Below are 23464 nucleotides of genomic sequence, written 5' to 3' on the forward strand. Positions count from 1 at the left end.
ACATCTGTTAGGAGTGCTTTGGTTGTGCTTTTCTGAATGTCACAAATAGGGCTGGACTGGATGGCCTTTAGGAGTCCCTTCCAACTTTACTGGAATATGGATTGCCTGGGAGTCTATTGGAATCTGTACAAACTCAACAGCTGGATGGACATCTGTTAGGAGTGCTTTGGTTGTGCTTTTCTGAATGTCACAAATAGGGCTGGACTGGATGAACTTTGGGAGTCTCTTCCAACGTTCAGTTGTGAAAGTTTGCATTGATCATAACATAACAGCATATGATTCAATTGACTAATAGCTTCTGCATAAAGACATAAGCGCCAATATACATGCATGCATATATAGATCCACGCATATGGAAAGCTAGTGCCCCAGGGAGCTGTCTAGGCTAGATCGCCATTTCACTTGCAAACTAGTTTTCCAAATGCAAGGATGTGCCAGTGCTTGTTATTATGGGAGTGATTTGATTACACCTTGCTGCATGGCACAAATGGGGTTGGGATAGATGACCTTTGGAGTTCAGGCATGGGCAAACTTGGGCCCTCCAGGTGTTTTGGACTTCAACTCCCACCATTCCTAACAGCCTACCGGCTGTTAGGAATGGTGGGAGTTGCAGTCCAAAACACCTGGAGGGCCCAAGTTTGCCCATGCCTGGTCTAGATGACTTGGGGCAGGGTCAGTAAGGATGACAAGAGTCATAGAGAACAATGCATCTATATATATATAAACTAGCTGTGCCCGGCCACGCGTTGCTGTGGCAAAGTGGTGGTGGTATTGGTTAAAAATTGTTGTGTAATTTTTATTTGACGTTATTTGTATTTTTAAATTAATTTTATTGTACGTTATCTTTTTATTTATTATATTTTATTATTTTCTTGTATTATTTTTAGTTATTTTCTGTTATTATAGTATTTTATTGTATTAATTTTCTTTAGTGTTTTTAATTATTTTTAGTGTTTTTTATTATTTTTTATTGGGTTGCTAGGAGACCAAGTTGAAGGAGCTTAGCCTTCTAACTGGCAGCAATTGGATAAAAGCAATTATTCCTCTCTCTCTAATTAGGACTTTATTTTTCTTTTCTTTTTGTTGTATCAACCTAGAGCCGTAGATGATGGGTTGTGTCGTCAAATTTCGAGGTTGGAGAGCCTGTAGTTTTGTTGTTTTGTGGGTCGCCGTGATGCCATCACTCTTTTATATGTAATGTGCATAACTAGTACCGAGTTAACAACAAAACCACTGGGCCAAATCACACAAAATTTGGCCACAAAACAAATCACTTTCCAAGGAGTGACCATAAAAGAAATCCCCAAGAAAACAGAGACAAGGCCAGAAAAATCCCCAAAAATAATAAAACCATGCCTGGTGGTGTAGATGGCTGTAAACATTAGAATAGACCAAGCAGAACTTTTCTCTTTATCTGCTGAGGAGCTCTGTGTGTCTCAGAAGCCTTCATTCCTTTAAACGAACGCAAGGTATTTCTTTTATTTGCAGAGAGCCGTGTTGCAAGCCTCTCCTCTTTGGTGTATGTATGTGTGTGCTTTGTGCATATGTGTGTGTGTTTGTGTGTGCGCACATTTTTACACAGCCGCAGTTGCTACGGAAGTCCCTTGGCTTGCCGAACATTGGCGGCTGAGTTTCACCCTCTCTCTCTTTCTTGCTCCTCCTCCGCTTGAGGAAGTGGGCAGCCAGAAGCAGGCAAGTGAATACATTCTTTAAAATATAGATATATTATTGCGAATGTGGGCTGGTGCCAAGCGCATTGGGGCATTGTTAAGTTTCGTTACCTGGAGGAAAGAAGGAGACCCGGAGGCGCAAGAGAAACCGGCCCCAGACCTGCCCAGGTGAGTCTTTTGTGACCTTTGGAGAAATGTGCAAAGAAAGAAAGAAAGAAAGAAGCAAACCCCAGCTGTGGCTTCTTTCTTGTCAAGGCATGTCTTCGATTTAGTGCCGGGGGCCATATTCTAGTTTTTTCATGCGCTGTGGTCTGTGACATTTATGCCTTGCCACAGGCGGGGCGCAACCCGGAAGTCGGAGAGTTTGGCATCGGCCAGCCAGGGCCCTTTAAGGCCGGAGACCTGTCGGGCATCTTCCGGAGTGACCCTTTGGCCCCTCGGTGTTCGGCCAAAGGTGCCACTTGGCGCATGGTGTGCTCTTTGGGGGCCAAAGGTGGGCAGAAAGGTAGGAGGCAAAGCGTTCCTTCTCCAAATCTCCCTCTTTCTGCGTCATTTGAAAAAGGACCGGGTTCAGATTTGAACCAATGCAGGGAAATGTGCCACTTGGCACACGGTGCTCTTTGTAGCCAAAACAAGAAAGCAAGACACTTCTTTCCCAAATCTCCCTTTTCGGTATCTCTCGAGTCTTGAGATTGGAGTACAGTAGAACCGGTTTCGGATCTTCCTGAGTTGCCTAAATATTAGCCCTGGGGTGGAATGTGGAAATGCCTTGCTTTCACTTTGAAATGTCTTGAGCTCAGGCCAGTCCGTCTCGGAACAAAGCCGTGCCTCCAAGCCATCTTTTCCAAATATCTCCTTGTGTCCTTACTTTCTGTGCCTCTCAGGTCTTTGAGATTGAGGAAGAACCAGGTTCGAATCTTCCAGGTGCGACACATCTCCAAATAGATCTTTATTTTCCCCTCTTTCTGTGTCTCTTGGGTTTTTTAGAACCAAGTTTTGAGGTTGAGGAAGAACCAGGTTCGAATCTTTCAGGTGCAACACATCTCCAAATAGAGCTTTGTTTCCCCCCTCTTTCTGTGTCTCTTGGGTCTTTTAGAACTAAGCTAAGACAGAATTAAACCTGGATTTCAATCTTCCAGTGGTGTTTAAACCAATGTGCCTTTGGCGCATGATGTGTCTTAGTGCCAAAATTGGGCGGAAAAGTAGGGGTCAAGCAGCCCCTTTTCAAATATGTATGTGTTTATCCCTCTTTCTCTGTCTCTTTGGTGCTTTAGAACCAATCTTTGAGGTTGAGAAAGAACCAGGTTCGAATCTTCCAGGTGCGACACATCTCCAAATAGAGCTTTGTTTTTCCCCTTCTTTCAGCTAAAACAGAATTAAACCTGTATTCGAATCTTCCAGTGGTGTTTAAACCAATGTGCCTTTGGCGCATGGTGTGTCTTAGTGCCAAAATTGGGCGGAAAAGTAGGGGTCAAGCAGCCCCTTTCCAAATATGTATGTGTTTATCCCTCTTTCTCTGTCTCTTTGGTGCTTTAGAACCAATCTTTGAGGTTGAGAAAGAACCAGGTTCGAATCTTCCAGGTGCGACACATCTCCAAATAGAGCTTTGTTTTTCCCCTTCTTTCAGCTAAAACAGAATTAAACCTGTATTCGAATCTTCCAGTGGTGTTTAAACCAATGTGCCTTTGGCGCATGGTGTGTCTTAGTGCCAAAATTGGGCGGAAAAGTAAGGGTCAAGCAGCCCCTTTCCAAATATGTATGTGTTTCCCCCTCTTTTTCTGTCTCTTTGGTCTTTTAGAACCAAGCTTTGAGGTTGAGGAAGAACCAGGTTCAAATCTTCCAGGCGCAACACATCTCCAAACAGATCTTTGTTTTCCCCTTCTTTCTGTCTCTTGGGTTTTTTAGAACCAAGCTTAGCCAGAATTAAACCTGGATTTGAATCTTCCTGTGGTGTCTAAACCAATGTGCCTTTGGCACAATGACAATTTTATCCCCCTCCCCAAGACTGAAGATTGAAGTGCCATTATGTCGCTCTTGACCTCTGGCCACGTTTTTATTGTGTGATTGTGTGTTTTTATAATTATGCATTAATTTGTTGTGATTGGATTGCATTTTATGTTGTTGTATTTTGTTGTATATTGTTGGGCTTGGTCCCCATGTGAGCCGCCTCGAGTCCTCTCAGGGAGATGGGGTGAGATAGAAGAATAAACTCATATTATTATCATTATTATGGTGCTCCTTAGAGCCAAAGGTGGGCAGAAAGATAGGGGAGAAATAGCCCTTTTCCAAATATGTATGTGTTTCCTTCTCTTCCTGTGTCTCTTGGGTCTTTTAGAACCAAGCTAAGACAGAACTAAACATGGATTTGAATCTTCCAGTGGTGTCTAAACCAATGTGCCATTGACCCATGGTGTGTCTTAGGGCCAAAATTGGGCGGAAAGGTAGGGGGCAAGCAGCCCCTTTCCAAATATGTATGTGTTTATCCCTCTTTCTCTCTCTTTGGTGCTTTAGAACGAAGCTTTGGTTCTTAAGATTGAATTAAATCTGGGTTTGGATCTTCCAGAGGTATCTAAACCTATTGTGCTATGCTAATACAGTAGAGTCTCACTTATCCAACATTCGCTTATCCAACGTTCAGGATTATCCAACACATTTTTGTAGTCAATGTTTCAATACATTGTGATATTTTGGTGCTAAATTTGTAAATACAGTAATTTCTACATAGCATTACTGCGTATTGAACTACTTTTTCTGTCAAATTTGTTGTATAACATGATGTTTTGGTGCTTAATTTATAAAATCATAACCTAATTTGATGTTGAATAGGCTTTTCCTTAATCCCTCCTTATTATCCAACATACTCGCTTATCCAACATTCTGCTGGCCCGGTTACGTTGAATAAGTGAGACTACTGTAATATAATATATTGCATGTACATATAATTTGTAAGCCGCTCTGAGTTCCCTTTGTGGTGAGAAGGGTGGGATATATATTTGTATATGTATATATTTTTATCCTTTACAATTTTATCTTGTAAATCGCCTAGAGCATCGTGGATGGAGGGCGATTAATAAGTAATTAAATGATGATGATGATGATGATGATGATGATGATGATGATATAAATATAGTAAATAAATAATAATAATATATGGGGAAAGGTGATACTTGGCACACAGTGCGTTTTGGGACCAAATATGGATGGAAAGGCAGTCCTTTTCCAAATATATTTTTGTTTTTCTCCCCTCTCAGTGTCTCTCAGGTCTTTTAAAACTTTGGTTCTTAAGACTGAATTAAATGTGGGTCCAGATCTTCCAGAGGTGTCATAACCAATGTGGGAAAAGGTGATGTTCTTTGGTGCCAAAGGTGGGCAACTAGGAAGTTAGAGAGCTCAGTTTTGGGTAGCCAGGCACATTTTGGATTGGAGAGCAGCTGGTCATCTTTCAAATCAATCTTTTTGCCCTTGACAAGCCCATATCCCGGTGCCGCTTGTATCATAGTGCTCTTTGGGGTCAAGGATGCGTACATAGGACCCTCGGGTCTTTTAGTGATTAAGATTGAAGAGGAACCAGGTTTGGATCTTGCAGAGGTATCTAAACCAATCTGAGGAACGGTGCCACTTGGTGCCCAAATATATCTTTGTTTTTTCACTCCTCTTGGTGTTTCTCGGGTCTTTTGAAACCAAGTGTTGGTTCTTAAGATTGAATTAAATCTGTGTTTGGATCTTCCAGAGGTGTCTAAACCTATGTAAGGAGAGGTGACACTTGGTGTTTTTTGGAGCCAACGGTGGATGGAAAGGTTGGAGACAAAGAGGTCCTTGTGTTGTCAAAGGTTTCATCGCCAAAATCACTGGGTTACTGTGACTTTTTCAGGCTGTCTGGCCATGTTCCAGAAGCATTCTCTCCTGACGTTTCACCCACATCTATGGCAGGCATCCTCAGAGGTTGTGAGGACTGTTGGAAACTAGGCAAGTGGGGTTATACATCTGTGGAATAATGTCCTGCATGGGAGAAAGAACTCTTGTTTGCTTGGGGCAAGTGTGAATGTTGCAGTTGTCCACCTTGATTAGCATTGAGTTGCCTTGCAGCTTCAAAGCCTGCCTGCTTCCTGCCTAGTGAGTTTTTGAGTTTTAGAAAAGCCCTGAAAACATGGCTATGTGCCCAGGCTTTCGAAGATTAAATGATAAAGACGACCCGGACTGATTTACGGCTACAGCACGAGGATTTTGGATGAATGGATTTTAATCATGTGTTTTATATTTTTATATGGATTTAATTGTTTTAATTGGATTTTCATTGCTGTTTTAATTATGTGTAGGCATCGAATTGTTGCCAATTTTGTACGCCGCCCTGAGTCCCTTTGGGTGAGAAGGGCGGGATATAAATGTTGGAAATAAATAATAAATAAATAAATAGTGGAATCCTTTGTTGGGAGGTGTTAGCTGGCCCTAATTATTTCATATCTGTTTTATGAGTGTTGTTCTTTATTTACTGTACTGATTTTAGATTTTTTTAAAATACTGGTAGCCAGATTTTGTTCATTTTCATGGTTTCCTCCTTTCTGCTGAAATTGTCCACATGCAGCCCGGAAAACTCACAGCAATCCAAAGAGGTCCTTTCCCAAATATGTATTTGTCTTTCCCCAATTTTTGACATCTAAGAGAGCTTTTGAGATGGAAGAAGAACAAGCTTGGGGGCCGGGCTGTGGCGCAGCTGGCTAGTAACCAGCTGCTATAAATCACTATTGACCGAGAGGTCATGAGTTCGAAGCCCGGGTCGGGTTAAGCCTCCGACCATTAATAGCCCTGGCTTGCTGTTGACCTATGCAGCCCCGAAAGACAGTTGCATCTGTCAATTAGGGAAATTTAGGGACGCTTTATGCGGGAGGCTAATTTACAACACCATTAAACTGCCAGCAAAACACGAGGAAAGGAATGAGGAAGTACAGCCACTACTGGACGGTAAAGCAACAGCTCCCCCTGTGGCCGGAATCATGAAGCTGGAAAAATGTAAAAATGCCTCTGAGTCTGTCTAATGTATGTTGTTTGTCTGTTGGCATTGGATGTTTGCCATATATGTGTTCATTGTAATCCGCCCTGAGTCCCCTTCGGGGTGAGAAGGACGGAATATAAATACTGTAAATAAATAAATAAATGAATAAATAAGGTTTGGATCTTGCTGAGGTGTGCAAACCAGTGTGGGGAAAGGTGCCACTTGGTGCATGGTGCTCTTTGGGGCCAAAGGTGGGCCAAAGGTAGACAAACCCATCCTTTTCGAACTCTCCCCTTTTGGCATCTCTGGGGTCTGAGATTTGGTTCATGAGACCAAAAAAGGACCAGGTGCAGAACTTGCGGAGATGTGTAAACCAGTGTGCGGATGACTCGTTTGCACCGCCTTGGGGCACATGTTTTGGGTGCATTTTTGTTCCGGCTTGCTGGCCAAGCTTGGAACCGGAGCTTGGATTATCCTTCTCGGGTCGAGGAAAATTCAATGTGGGACAAATACCTGGAAACATGAGTCAATATTATCGCTAGGGTGCAATGGGAAAATGCCGTCATATTGAAATGTTTGGGCCAGGTGAACTTTCAGAAGAAAGACATGTGAGTCAGAGATGGATGATTCCTATTTTGGAGGCCAGAATAGTCCTCTGCCAGGGTGGAAATCCCTATCTATAAAGTATCCAAGTTCATTGAACCTCACTTGGACGTGTTGGAAGGGTTCCTGGAGGTCATGGAGTCCAACCCATTGGCCAGGCAGGAAACTGACAACTAAAGCAGTTCTGAGATGTAAACCATCAAGCCCTCTTGTAAAAGATTTCAGAGATAGGAATCATAGATGGATAGATTCATATACTTGGATGGGGGTCTCCAGGGGTCATCTAGTCCAACCTCATTCTGCCAGACTGGAATTACAGCTGTCTTGAAAGATGCTCATCCAACGCCTGGGAAAAGACCTCCAAAATGGATAATTCACCACCCTCAAAGGCAGCAACAGCTTTGCCATTTTAAAAAACCTTCCTAATATTTAGATGGGTTCTCTTTCCCTGTAATTTTGAATCTCCAGAACGTCAGAAAACAAGCCGGCTCCATCCATCTAGATCAGGGGTCCTCAAACTTTTTAAGCCGAGGGCCGGTCCACAATCCTTCAGACTGTTGAGGGGCCGGATTATCATTTGAAAAAAATACAAATAAATTCCGATACACACTGAATATGTCTTATTTGTAGTGCAAAAACAACAACAACAACAACAACAACAACAACAACAATGAAAGAACAATACAATATTTAAAAATAAAAACATTTTTAACCAACATACATTTATCAGGATTTCAATGGGAAGTGTGGTCCTGCTTCTGGCCAGTGAGATAGTCAAGTTGATTAGGGTTGTTGTTGTTGTTGTTGTTGTTGTTGTTGTTGTGTGCCTTCAAGTCATTTCAGACTTTGGATGAGCCTAAGTCTAAAATTTATTTATTTATTTATTTATTTATTTATTTATTTATTTATTTATTATGTATTGCATTTATTTACTACATTTGTATCACACCCTTCTCACCCCAAAGGGGACTCAGAGTGGCTTACAAATTATATGTACATACAATATATTATATTATTAGCATAGCACAATATTAGCATTATATATTACTATATTGAACTATACCACTATACTGTAATATTATTAGTAATATTATATGTAATATAGAATATATAATTACTATTATTATATGGTATTATTATTATTAGTGTTATATTGTATTACATTATAATATTATTATCAATATTATATATATATACAATATATTATATTATAAAACTGAGGGCGGGGGCCAGGTAAATGACCTCGGAGGGCCGCATCCGGACCCCGGGCCTTAGTTTGGGGACCCCTGATCTAGATGATATTCAAAGCAGAGAGCCATCTTCACATCGCCAATGTTCTAGCATGGGAGCAAAGAAGATGGGATTAAAACAGTTTGACACACTTTAACTGTCACGGCTCATGGGCTGAAGATCTTGGAAAACTGCAACTCCCAGGATTCCATTGAATTGAGCCATGGTGTTTCAAGTAGTGCCAAACTGCATTCATTCCGCAGTGCAGATGCATCCCAAGTCACCTGAACCCCATGCCAGTGTATTTATAGGCTTTGCATCTGATTGTTTGGAATATCTTTGGGGCTCTGTTTCAGACTAAGGGTGCATCTACACTAATGCACTTTGATACCATTATAACTGCAACGGCTCCAAGCTATGGCAATGGCATCATAGAAGTTGTTTGTTTGGTGAGATCTCAGCATTCTTTGGCAGCCTTGTGAAGCTGCAAATCCCAGGTTTCCATAGCATTTAAATGTACGGTTTGCTTGATTATGGCCATCAAATTGACTGACTTACGGTCATCCGATAAATGTGCAGATCTTGCAAAGTCAGGGCTGCAGCTGAGGCTTCGTTGATGGAGTTCATTCACCTATAACACACTCTTCCTCTTTTCCCAGGCAGTTTTCTGGCTCAAAATAAATATAAAAATTCCCATCCGAGAACCAAGTGAGCATGGATAGCTGTTGCTCAACCCTTGTGTTTATTTATGACGTGGTGACATAAGTAGAAAGGGGAAAAATTATGCCCAATTTGAATGGATCGGGCCCTAATAATGCATTCCTATAGAGCTAAACACCAAGGTAAACATTTATAATAAGGGTGGGATTCATTGGACTACAGATCCCAGCAGCAAGTGGTAAGGGATATTGGGAGCTGCAGTCCAACAACGTTTGGAGATTCCAGCTCCTGGTATATAGTCGGTCTTCTATGTTCAATGTATTTTAAATAGGTTTTAAATTCTTTCAATATTTTTAACCATTTGTTTTTAAATAGTGTTCGGTTCATTTCTATTTTAATGTTTACAGTCTTTATGTTTTATATTTTCGTACATTGCAGTCTTTTTTAGAGCTGCTGCTTTGAGTCCCTGTTAAGACAAAAAGGGGTATACAGTAGAGTCTCACTTATCCAACACTCGCTTATCCAACGTTCTGGATTATCCAACGCATTTTTGTAGTCAATGTTTTCAATATATTGTGATATTTTGGTGCTAAATTCATAAATACAGTAATTACTACATAGCATTACTGCGTATTGAACTACTTTTTCTGCCAAATTTGTTGTCTAACATGATGTTTTGGTGCTTCATTTGTAAAATCATAACCTAATTGGATGTTCAATAGGCTTCTCCTTAATCCCTCCTTATTATCCAACATATTCGCTTATCCAACATTCTGCCAGCCCGTTTATGTTGGATAAGTGAGACTCGACTGTACAAATAAATATAATATCATAATAATGATTCTGCAACTACAGCTTGAAAATATCCCTCCCCCAAATAATATTCTAAAAAGGCAAATAAGCCAAATTTTGATGGTGATGGTGGTAATAACAACAACAACATCCCTAAAGCCCTAGGGGAGTGGCGGCATATAAGTTTAAATAATAAATAAAAAAAATAAAGGCAAACCTGGCCATTTTATCGAAATGTCACCATTTTAGTGGGTTGTTGTGAGTTTTCCGGGCTGTATGGCCATGTTCCAGAAGCATTCTCTCCTGACGTTTCACCCACATCTATGGCAGGCAACCTCACAGGTTGTGAGGTCTTTCAGAAACTAGGCATGTGGGGTTTATATATCTGTGGATTAATGTCCAGGGTGGGAGAAAGAACTCTTGTCTGTTTGAGGCAAGTGTGAGTCCTGCAATTGGCCACCTTGATTATTTAATAGCTTTGCAGATTCAAAGTCTGGCTGCTTCTTGCCTAAGGGAATCCTTTGTTGGGAGGTGTTAGCTATCCATGATTGGGTTTTTTTGTCTGGAATTCCCGTTTTCTAATAACTAACACCTCCCAACAAAGGATTCCCCCAGGCAAGAAGCAGCCAGGCTTTGAATCTGCAAGGCCATTCAATGCTAATCAATCTGGCCAACTGCACCATTCACACACAAGAGTTTTTTCTCCCACCCTGGATCTTCCACAGATATATAAACCCCATTTGCCTAGTTTCCAACAGACTTCACAACCTCTGAGGATGCCTGCCATAGATGTGGGCGAAATGTCAGGAGAGAATGCTTCTGGAATATGGCCCGGAAAACTCACAGCAATCCAGTGATTCTGGTGATGAAAGCTTTCGACCACACCATTTTACTCTGCCATTATAATGAGACTTTAGAATGGCATGGCTCAATACTATGGGATCCTGGGAGTTGTAGTTTTATAAGGCCTTTAGCATTTCCTACCTGGCAGCAAAAATGGTGTTAAACTGCATTAATTCTGGAGTGTGGATGCACCCTTGGTTTCTGTATTGACGTGAGGGTTAGAAGTTGGAAAATAACCTTGAGGTTGCATTGCCTTTTTGAAGACCGAGGCCTTTGTCTTGTGGTATCGGCTTCTGGTATTTATTGGCCTTTGCCGGCTTCTTTCGTGAGATCTCCCCCGACCTAAAATAGCCAGAAATGAAACTGCTAAATGTTAATTCCCTTTGCCTCAAATATTTTTTCTTTTTTTGGTGCAGCTAACATAGCAACCTGCAAATGTTCAATTAGGCTTTGCATAACAGTGTTTGCAGTTCTGCTGGGTATTGGATAAGCAAGACTCTACTGTATAGGCAAATATTACAAAAGCTGGAAAAATCTAAAATATGGAATATTTCTGATCCTGAGCATTTTGGAAAATGATGCGTTGTTGTTGTTGTTGTTGTTGTTGTTGTTGTTGTTGTTACCACCACCCTGCTTTTTTCTTAGAATCAAGACCCAAAGTGTAAGTGAATGTTTAAGCAAAACAATTACAAACATCCTAAAGGTCAACATAAAAATAATATTAAACATAGGGTTGGCATTAAATCAAATCAATCAAAATGCAATTAAAGTAAATACATAAATAGCATTGACAACCAGTTCACTAGATGCTGGTGGCACAGCGGGTTAAACCGCTGAACTTGCTGACCAAAAGGTTGGCGGTTTGAATCCGGGGAGCGGGGTGAGCTCCTGCTGTTAGTCCCAGCTTCTGCCAACCTAACAGTTTGAACATGCAAATGTGAGTAGATCAATAGGTACTGCTCCAGCGAGATGGTAACAGTGTTCCATGCAGTCATGCCGGCCACATTTACTTTAATTGCATTTTAGTTGATTTGCTTTAATGCTAAGGTAAAGGTTTCCCCTGTGTTGTTTGTAGAAGTGTCTACGAACAATACAGGGGAAATCTTTACCTTAGCATTAAAGTAAATCAATTAAAATGCAATTAAAGTAAATATATACTGTATATACTCGAGTATAAGCCTAGTTTTTCAGCCCTTTTTTTAAGACTGAAAAAGCCCCCCTCGGCTTATACTCGGGTGAGGATCCTAGTTGGCTTATATTTGGGTCAGCTTATACTCGAGAATATATGGTACATTTATTATCTTTCTCTATTATTATTGGTATTATTAGATTTATTTTTTTCTCTATTATTGTTGCTACTATTACATTTACTTTACTCTATTTTTATTATTAATACATTTATTATTTCACTCTGATCTTATTATTATTATTACATTTATTATTCTACTCTTATTATTACTTGTATTATTTTCCTGTATTATTTATTATTATTATTACATGTATTATTTTACTCTATTATTATTATTATTATTATTATTATTATTATTATTATTATTATTATTATTATTATTAAATGGATATATAAGCACATTTACATTGAAGAAGATGAGAATAAGGATTGGATCAGAGTTGGACAGTCTTATCTTAAATTTGAGCTTTATGTAAATATTCATAAACATTTAACCTACTGATGCCTCAATTAATGTAATTTTATTAGTACAGTAGAGTCTCGTTTATCCAACGTAAACGGGCCAGCAGAATGTTGGATAAGCAAATATGTTGGATAATAAGCAGAGATTAAGGAAAAGCCTATTAAACATTAAATGAGGTTATGATTTTACAAATTAAGCACCAAAACATCATGTTATACAACAAATTTGACAGAAAAAGTAGTTCAATACGCAGTAATGTTATGTTGTAATTACTGTATTTACAAATTTAGCACCAAAATATCACGATATATTGAAAACATTGACTACAAAAATGTGTTGGATAATCCAGAACGTTGGATAAGCGAGTGTTGGATAAGTGAGACTCTACTGTATATATATAATTTATAATAATTTATAAACATATAATATATTGTATATTCATATAATATTGATTATAATATTATAATGGAATACAATATTATACTACTAATAATACAATATAATAATATTAATTATATATTATATATTAAATATATTGTATATTAGTATTATATATTAAATGTAATACAGTAGAGTCTCACTTATCCAACACTCACTTATCCAACGTTCTGGATTATCCAACGCATTTTTGTAGTCAATGATTTCAATACATCGTGATATTTTGGTGCTAAATTCGTAAATACAGTAATTACTACATAGCATTACTGTGTATTGAACTACTTTTTCTGTCAAATTTGTTGTATAACATGATGTTTTGGTGCTTAATTTGTAAAATCATAACCTAATTTGATGTTTAATAGGCTTTTCCTTAATTTCTCATTATCCAACATATTCGCTTATCCAACGTTCTGCCGGCCCGTTTACATTGGATAAGAGAGACTCTACTGTATTACTAATAATATTACCATATAATGATATATTACCATCTAATATATTATATGTTCGTTTGATTTGTAAGCTGCTCTGAGTCCCCTTCAGGGTGAGAAGAGCGGGATATAAATGTAGTAAATAAATAAATAATAATACAGTAAAATAATACATGTAATAAAATCAATAAAAATAGAGAAAATAATAAATGTACCTTTAATACTCGAGTATAAACCGACCAGGACCCTCACTCGAGTATAAGCCGAGGGGGGCTTTTTCAGTCCTAAAAAAGGGCTGAAAAACTAGGCTTATTTTTTAAAAATTTATTTATTTACAGCATTTATATTCCGCCCTTCTTTCTCACCCCGAAGGGGACTCAGGGCGGATCACATTACACATATAGGCAAACATTCAATGCCTTTTAACATAGAACAAAGACAAGACAAACATAGGCTCCAGGCTGGCCTCGAACTCATGACCTCCTGGTCAGAGTGATTCATTGTAGTGATTGATTGCAGCTGTTCTCCAACCTGCGCCACAGCCCGAGCTTATACTCGTGTATATACAGTAAATATATATACAGCATTGGCAACCAGTTCACTAAATGGTGAGCTCCTGTAGAAAATACTGGAGAACATCTACAATGCCGAATAAATGCAGTTTGATACCACTTTAAGTGTTCTGACTCAATGCTATGGAATCCTGGCAGTTGTAATACAGTAAGGACACCGATGGCGAAAGACCTTGTGAAACTACATCTCCCAGCGGCCCCAAAAATGGCGTCAAACTGCATTCATTCCACAATATAGATGTGTCTTGGGCTAAATTTCTGCCCTGGGAGAATAAGCCAGCTTTCAATGCATTGCTTGGGTTTCGTCTTCAGCAAAATAAGTCTCTATATCTATATCTGTTTTGTCCTTTGAGGCTCAAGCTAGCGGCTCCGCTTTGCCGTGTTCCGGCACAACAGCTGCTGCAAAAGCGAACACGGCGTCCTCTTCGTTGGAAAGAACGGTGGGCTGCCTCTTTCCCTTCTTATCCAAAGTATTTGAGAATCAGATCCATAAGAAAGCATGGAAACACTGGGAGGAAATGCCTGATTGACTTATGGCAGGCATGGGCCAACTTGGGCCCTCCAGGTGTTTTGGACTTCAACTCCCACAATTCCTAACAGCCGCTAGGCTGTTAGGAATTGTGGGAGTTGAAGTCCAAAACACCTGGAGGGCCCAAGTTGGCCCATGCCTGATCTAGACTCTATCCTCTTAGAATCGCATTGGCTTTTTCCGCTGCTGCATCACCTTGTTGGCTCGTGTTTGGCTTGTGGTCTATTGCTCTGGGATCCATTTACTTGTCTTATTAGCAGTCAATGGCATATTGAGTTGGTTTTACTGGTCAGATTTCAATGGGAAATACAGTGACATGGGCCATCCCCACTTCAGCATTCGGTGATATAACTCATCACTTTAGGACAGTGATGGCCAACCTATGACACGCGTGTCAGCACTGACACGCCTAGCCATTTTTGCTGACATGCAGATTGATTGGATGACTATGTCTTTTGTGGCCAAATTTGGTGTGATTTGGTCCAGTGTTTTTGTTGTTTACTCCATGGGAATTATGCACATTACATTTATATATATATAAACTATCTGTGCCCTGCCACGCGTTGCTGTGGCCAATTGGAATTGCAGTGAATAGCCTCGCTGCTTCAAAGCCTGGCCGTTTTCTACTAGGGATGTGTAGTTTGTTTGTAAGAACATAGAGACGTGGATGAGGGGTTGTGTTGTCAATTTTCTAGGTTGGGGGGCCTTTAGTTTTGTTGTTTTGCCCGGTGGAGCAATGCCATTCTCCTATATCTATATATATAAATGAGTGATGGCATCACGGCGACCCACAAAACAACAAAACGACAGGCCCCCCAACCTCGAAATTTGACAACACAACCCATCATCCATGCCTCTAGGTTGATACAACAAAAAGAAAAGAAAAATAAAGTACTACTTAGAGGGAGAGCAATAATTGTTTTTATCCAATTGCTGCCACTTAGAAGGCTAAGCTCCGCCCACTTGGTCTCCTAGCAACCCACTCAGCCCAGTGTTAATAAAAGAATAAAAAATAAAATAAATACAAATAATACAATAAAAATAATTAAAAACACTAAAAAATTAATACAATAAAATACTATAACAAAATAACTAAAAATAATACAACAAAATAATAAAATATAATAAATAAAAAAGATAAGTTACAATAAAATTAATTTAAAAAATACAAATAACGTCAAATAAAAATTCCACAACAACTTTTAACCAATACCACCACCACTTTGCCACAGCAAAGTGGGCACAGCTAGTGTGTGTGTATGTGTGTGTGTGTGTGTGTGTGTGTGTGTGTGTGTGTATATATATATAATCATTCTATTATTATTATTATTATTCTATTATTATTGTAGTATATTATTATATTATTACTATTATATTATTATTATATTATTCATTATTCATGACTACATTGAAACTAGAATAGAGAGAAATCAGTGTGGAAACTGCAAGAGGTACCATAGATTGTTGTACATGGAAATAATGGTAGTAAATAGTTTTTGATTTATTAAATACAGTTATATATTACAATTATATATTTTTTGTTATTGTGAAATTATGGTTTTTTTCTCTCTCGAAGTGACACACCACCCAAGTCATGCTAGGTTTTTTTTGGTGAATTTTGACACACCAAGCGCAAAAGGTTGCCCATCATTGCTTTAGGACCTTGTCTAGTTGGTTCATAGCTGTTGGAAGAAGTCCTAGTCTTAAAGTCGGAAGGGTATCTAAAAGGCCGTCCAGCCTAACAAATTCCCCTTCTGCCATGCAGGAATACACAATCCAAACCCTCCTAACAGATGGCCATCCAGCCACAGTTTCAAAACTTCCAGAGAATAGTAATAATAACTTTATTTATATCCCGCCACCATAGAATCGTAGAGTTGGAAGAGACGTCATGGACCATCCAGTCCAAGTCCAGAGGGACTTGGAGCAGCTCACAAAAGCCAATCTTCTAGGCAATCTATTGTCCACTAGATTTGGAAGGGGTCCCCAAAGGTCATATAGTCCAACCCCCTTGTGTCATTTGGGAAGACACAATCCTGACCCTCTTGACCAAGGGTCCCCAAACTTTTTAAACAGGAGGCCGGTTCACGATCCTTCGGACCGTTGGAGGGCTGGACTATAGTTGGCCACTGAGCAATAATAATAATAATAATAATAATAATAATAATAATAATAATAATAATAATAATAATTCCAGCATATCTATCTTGTTTCCTGTGTCATACAATAAAATAACAACAACAACAACAACAACAACAACAATAAAAAAGGGTTGGAAGAGACCCCTTGGGCCATTGAGTCCAATCCCCTTCTGCCTTTGTGCACCGAAAGCACAAGCAAAGCACCCCTGACAGATGGCCACCCAGCCTCAATTTTTATTAATAATAATAATAATAATAATTTAAAAAAAGGGTTGGAAGAGACCCCTTGGGCCATTAAGTCCAACCCCCTTTTGCCTTTGTGCACCGAAAGCACAAGCAAAGCACCCCTGACAGATGGCCACCCAGCCTCAATTTTTATTATTATTATTATTATTATTAATAATAATAATAATAATAATAATAATAATAATAATAATAATAATTTTTAAAAATGGTTGGAAGAGACCCCTTGGGCCATTAAGTCCAACCCCCTTTTGCCTTTGTGCACCAAAAGCACAAGCAAAGCACCCCTGACAGATGGCCACCCAGCCTCAATGTTAATAATAATAATAATACATCACACAGTCCTAGACACTTGGGAAGTGTTCTACTTGTGATTTTGTGATACGAAATCCAGCATATCTATCTTGTTTGCTGTGTCATAATAAAATAATAATAATGAGGGTTGGAAGAGACCCCTTGGGCCATTGAGTCCAATCCCCTTCTGCCTTTGTGCATCAAAAGCACTAGCAAAGCACCCCTGACAGATGCCCACCCAGCCTCAATGTTAATAATAATAATAATGTGATTTTGTGATACAAAATCCAGCATATCTATCTTGTTTGCTGTGTCATAAAATATAATAATAATAATAATAATAATAATAATAATAATAATAATAATAATAATAAGGGTTGTAAGAGAAGAAGAGACCCCTTGGGTCATTTAGTCTAACCCCCTTCTGCCCTTGTGCCATGGGGGCCGGATAAATGGCTTTGATGGGCCGCATCCGGCCCCCGGGCCTTAGTTTGGGGACCCCTGCTCTTGACTCTTCCTCTGATTTCTTGACAATGGTTTTGCATTTTGACTCCAACTTTCCAATAAGAATTGGAAATGTAACGATCTGGACTGTCCTCCTGACCACCACATAAATAACTCCATTGGAGGTCTGACCACATATCAATCAACCACATAAATAACTCCACAAGAGGCCGTCCCAGTGGATTCTTCACCCAAGATCTGGCTGGATAATTCTTATCCCTTGGTGCCAGTGTTTGCTCTGAGAGTCCAAGGGTCAGGGCACTTTGATAACACTTTATAACACCATCAATAGCTCTGTGTCTATGTTGGGATCACCTTGTTTGACAACATTGTGAGGATCGTCGAAGGCTTTCATGGCCAGGATCACAGGGTTGTTGTGTGTCTTTCGGGCTGTGTGGCCATGTTCCAGAAGCATTCTCTCCTGACGTTTCGCCCACATCTATGGCAGGCATCCTCAGAGGTTGTGAGGTTAGGGTTAGGGTTAACCTCACAACCTCTGAGGATGCCTGCCATAGATGTGGGCGAAACGTCAGGAGAGAATGCTTCTGGAACATGGCCACACAGCCCGAAAGACACACAACAACCATTGTGAGGATCCTTTGGGCAGGGATTCCTAGTATTATGGCCTGTCGCTTGCAATCCTAGGGGTATCTAGTTTGATGTGTTGTCGAAGGCTTTCATGGCCAGAATCATTAAGTTGCTGTGAGTTTTCCAGGCTGTATGGCCATGTTCCAGAAGCACTCTCTCCTGACGTTTCGCCCACATCTATGGCAGGCAACCTTAAAAAGGTTGTGAGGTCTGTTGGAAACCAGGCAAGTGGGGTTTATATATACAGTAGAGTCTCACTTATCCAAGCCTCGCTTATCCAAGTTTCTGGATTATCCAAGCCATTTTTGTAGTCAATGTTTTCAATATATCGTGATATTTTGGTGCTAAATTAGTAAATACAGTAATTACTACATAACATTACTGCGTATTCAACTGCTTTTTCTGTCAAATTTGTTGTAAAACATGATGTTTTGGTGCTTAATTTGTAAAATCATAACCTAATTTGATGTTTAATAGGCTTTTCCTTAATCCCTCCTTATTATCCAAGATATTCAATTATCCAAGCTTCTGCCGGCCCGTTTAGCTTGGATAAGTGAGACTCTACTGTATGTAGAATGATGAACTCTTTATCTGTTGGAGCCAAGTGTGAATATTGCAATTGGCCAACTTGATTAGCATTAAACAGCCTTGCAGCTTCAGAGCCTGGCTCCTTCCTGCTTGGGGGAATCCTTGGTTGGGAGGTGTTAGGTGGCCCTGGTGGTTTCCTGTCTGGAGTTCTCCTGTTTTCTGAGTGTTGTCCTTTATTTACTCCCCTGATTTTAGAGTTTTTAAACTACTGATAGCCAGATTTTGTTCATTTTCTGTCGAGTTTTTGTATGAGTCTTTTAGCCTTCTCTGCCAAATAGACCTAGGGCTACTCAAAACTACAACTCCCAGGATTCCATAGCATTGGGCCATGGCAGTAAATACAGTATTAAACTGCTGTAACTTTACAATGTAGCTGCAGCCTTAGAAGGCGTGGCTGAACAAGAATCTCTCCTTTCAAAGATCTTTTGTCTTTCTATGCATCTTGTATTCTTTGTTTAATGTCTTTGCTTGTACGTTTATAATTCATTTAATTTTGGTAAACTGCCTTGAATTCACCTTTTTGCAGAAGTGGAAGGATATGACAGAAATAAATAGACGGTGATGATAATTTTGTAAATTTGGATAACAATATGTATAGTAAGATTCCTGTACCTGCTGCTAATGATGGGATGCAAATAATAACAATACCAATAACAATGATTTGGAACCAATGGGATGATGATAATGTCAGTGATGATTCAAAGTTGAATAGGTAAAGGTATAGGTTTTCCCCTGACGTTAAGTCCAGTCGTGTCTGACTCTGGGGGTTGGGGCTCATCTCCATTTCTAGGTCGAAGAGCCAGCATTGTCCATAGACACCTCCAAGGTCATGTGGCCGGCATGACTGCATGGAGCGTTTTTACCTTCCCTCCGGTGTGGTACCTATTGATCTACTCACATTTGCATGTTTTCAAACTTCTAGGTTGGCAGAAGCTGGGGCTAACAGTGGGAGCTCAACCCGCTTCCCGGATTTGAACTGCCAACCTTTTAATCCTCAAGTTCAGCAACACATCGGTTTAACTCGCTGCACCACCAGGGGCTCCACAGAGATAAATAGCAACATATATATCCAGCTATGTAGTTTAAAGGAAACAATGGGATACAAATTATATTATTCTTGAATAGAACTAATGCAGTAATGATAATATATTGCAAAGTTGAATAACTATATACATAGTCAAGTATGTAGTTTGGGGGAAATGCTAGAGTCATACATTATTATTATTATTGAAAAGAGCTAATGAAATAATAATAATAATAATAATAATAATAATAATAATAATAATAATAATGCAAAATTGAATAACAGTACATAAAGTTAAGAATGTAGTTTTGGGGAAATACTAGAGTCATACATTATTATTATTATTGAAAAGAGCTAATGAAATAATAATAATAATAATAATAATAATAATAATAATAATGCAAAATGGAATAACAGTATATATAGCCAAGTATGTAGTTTTGGGGAAATGTTAGAGTCATACATCATTATTATTATTATTGAAAAGAGCTAATGAAATCATAATAATAATAATAACAATAATGCAAAATGGAATAACAGTACATATAGTCAAGTATGTAGTTTTGGGGAAATGCTAGAGTCATACATTATTATTATTATTATTATTGAAAAGAGCTAATGAAATAATAATAATAATAGTGATGATGATGCAAAATTGAATAACTACATATAGTCAAGTATGTAGTTTTGGGGATATGCTAGAGTCATACATTATTATTATTATTATTGAAAAGAGCTAATGAAATAATAATAATAATAATAATGCTACAAAATGGAATAACAGTACATATAGTCAAGTACGGTATGTAGTTTTGGGGAAGACTAGAATCATACATTATTATTATTGAAAAGAGCTAATGAAGTAATAATAATAATAATAATAATAATAATAATTATGAAAAATGGAATAACAGTACATATAGCCAAGCATGTAGTTTAGAGGAAATTATGGCATACAATCATCATCATTGAATACAACTATTGCAGAGGCCAGATGGCCATCAGTTGGGAGGGCTTTGGTTGTGTCTTGTTTCCTGGCAAAAAGGGGTTGGACTGGATGGCTCTTGGAGTCTCTTCCAAATCTAGGATTCTGTGATTCTATGAAACTTATGATGATATAATAATAATAATAATAATAATAATAATAATAATAATAATAATTGTTTGCTATCTTGTTTGCTGTGTAATAATAATAATAATAATAATAATAATAATAATAATAGAACCAGAGAATCCCAGGGTTGGAAGAGACCCCAAGGGCCATCCAGTCCAAACATAATGAAAACAACAGCAACAGTTGACAACAATCTTAGTCCATCAACCTGACCTTGCTGTCTGTTAACCTGGTTTGACAGGAGAGGGTTGCGACACAACCCAAAGGCCATGCGCTGGGTTTGCAACACAACCCACAACGCAACCCACAAGTCTCCAAGCCGCCTTCCATCATGCCTTGGAGGAGCCCCAGGCAACCACATCCCAGAGACTATATTTAGAAATATGTTCCTATTGAGGAACCCCTTGGATTTCCCCTCCTTTTCCTTCTCTCTAGGTCAAGGGTTGGAAAGGGGATCTCAAAGCCTTCAGACCCATAGTTACTGCTTTCAAAAAATTAGGATGATTTTTAGCCTGAAAATTGCCCCCAACATGTCAGAATGGCAAGCAAATGTACTTTGTCCCATATGATGCTAAAGTTGGAAAGGAGCCCCAAAGGCCATCCAGTCTGACCCCATTCTGCCACAATCAATGCAAACATAGATCTGGAAGGGACACCAAGGGCCATCTAGTCCAACCCTTTGCTATCAGCAAGAACCTAGCAAAGATCTCCTGAAAGATATCCATCCAACTAATCCAAACAGAAGCCCATCCAGCCTCTATTTCAACATCTCCAAACTCTGCTGGATTCCCAGGCAGACTATAATTTACTGGGAGTGAAAGGGACCTCCAAAGGCCATCCAGTCCAATCCTATTCTGCCAGGCAGGAAAACACAATCCAAGCGTTCCAGACTGATGGGTATCCAGACTTGGTTTCAAAACTTCTAGAGAAGGAGACTCCATTCTGCCATGCAGGAAGACACCATCAAAGTCTTCCTTATCTATATATATATCTATCTATCTATATCTATATCTATATATAAAAGGGTAATGAAATTTCAGCCTAGGACAAAACAACAAAACTACACATCCCAGAAACACTAAACATGGCAGCACAACCCCTCATCTATGCCTCTATGTTCATACAACAAAAATAAAATAAAAATAAAGTCCTAATTAGAGGGAGAGGAATAATTGTTTTTATCCAATTGCTGCCAGTTAGAAGGCTAAGCTCCACCCACTTGGTCTGCTGTCAGTTAGAAGGCTAAGCTCCACCCACTTGGTCTCCTAGCAACCCACTCAGCCCAGGGCCACTTCAATCAGGCCTCTTCCACGCTGCCTATAAAATACAGATGATCTGATTTCAACTGGATTATATAGCAGTGTAGACTCAAGATGAGCACCAACCCCCAGAGTCAGACACGACTGGACTTAATGTCTGGGGAAAACCTTTACCCTTGACCTTAACTACCACCAATTCCTCAATACTTTATTTCCCATACCACCAGACCTCGCCACAGCAACGCGTGGCCGGGCACAGCTAGTATCTATCTATCTATCTATCTATCTATCTATATTGTATGTTTGTATGTGCCAGCTTTCTGATTGGCCGGGTGGTTTATGGGGCAGCTTTCTGATTGGCTGCCACTTCACAGGCCACTGGGACCCCTGAGGCAAAAACTACCACCAACAGGCTTCAGCCTACTCTCTCTCCTCAGAGTGACACTAGCTTTGGTACACTAACTCTAACAGGCTTCAGCCTACACAGCTCCCACAGATCACTACCATGCCCACGAGTGACGGAACTCCACCAGACTTGGAACAAAGAAGCAATGTGGCCCAAATGACTCACTTGAAATGCTGCTATGGTTTGGGGGACAACTCACCATGGACGATGGCATTTGCAGTATCTTCACTCACTTCCCAACACCACTGCCACCCCCAGCAATGACAAATAAGGCCCAAACTTGGTACACAGACCCCCATGACCTACTGTACATCCTGCCACTGTTTGAAAGGGGATGGACCATGGATGATGGGACTTCCAATACCTTTACTCATTTCCAGGGAACACTGCGGCTCCCACAAATGTCTGATCAAGACTAAACTTGACACATACAGTCCCCATGACCTACTCAACATCCTAGCATTGTTTGGAGGGTAATGGACCATGGATGATGGGACATGCAATACCTTCACTCACTTCCTAAGACCACTGTGACTCCCACTAATGACGAAGAAGGACCACTCTACATCCTGGCACTATTTGGCGGGAGATTGACCATCGACGATGGCACTTGCAAATGGGAGCTGTAGTTCATCCGCACCACTCCAGCTGACATTGGATTGAGACTACACTTGGAACACAGGCAAACAATGCCTTTCTCAAATGACCCGGGCACCGCCGGGGCCCCAAGCTAGTAGATTACTAAAGGAGAATCTCCAGAGGAGGAGACTTCACTGGAATCCCAGGCAGAAGGTAGCTTTTCCCAACAGCTTTGACCATCTTCCTAATATCCAGGTGGAACCTCTTTTCCTGGAGTTCGAATTCATTACTCCATGACTGTCTCTAGAGTAGAAGAA

The 23464-nt window shown here is 39.6% G+C and overlaps 1 protein-coding gene across 4 annotated transcripts in view; it reads left to right on the forward strand.

The window, feature by feature from the left end:
- The first annotated feature begins 1573 nt into the window (after positions 1-1573).
- ptk2b (protein tyrosine kinase 2 beta) overlaps positions 1574-23464 on the forward strand; it is a 134856-nt gene continuing 112965 nt past the window's right edge. For 2 of the 4 annotated variants that reach the window (XM_062969272.1, XM_062969288.1), the window contains exon 1: positions 1575-1838. The gene's annotated coding sequence lies outside the window, so the exon portion shown is untranslated. Of the gene's footprint in view, positions 1839-23464 lie in introns of all 4 variants that reach the window. The other 2 variants (XM_062969280.1, XM_062969286.1) reach the window with 2 other exon arrangements.

This window comes from Anolis carolinensis, chromosome 1 (genome assembly GCF_035594765.1).
Source record: "Anolis carolinensis isolate JA03-04 chromosome 1, rAnoCar3.1.pri, whole genome shotgun sequence".
Taxonomy (NCBI): Eukaryota; Metazoa; Chordata; class Lepidosauria; order Squamata; family Dactyloidae; genus Anolis; species Anolis carolinensis.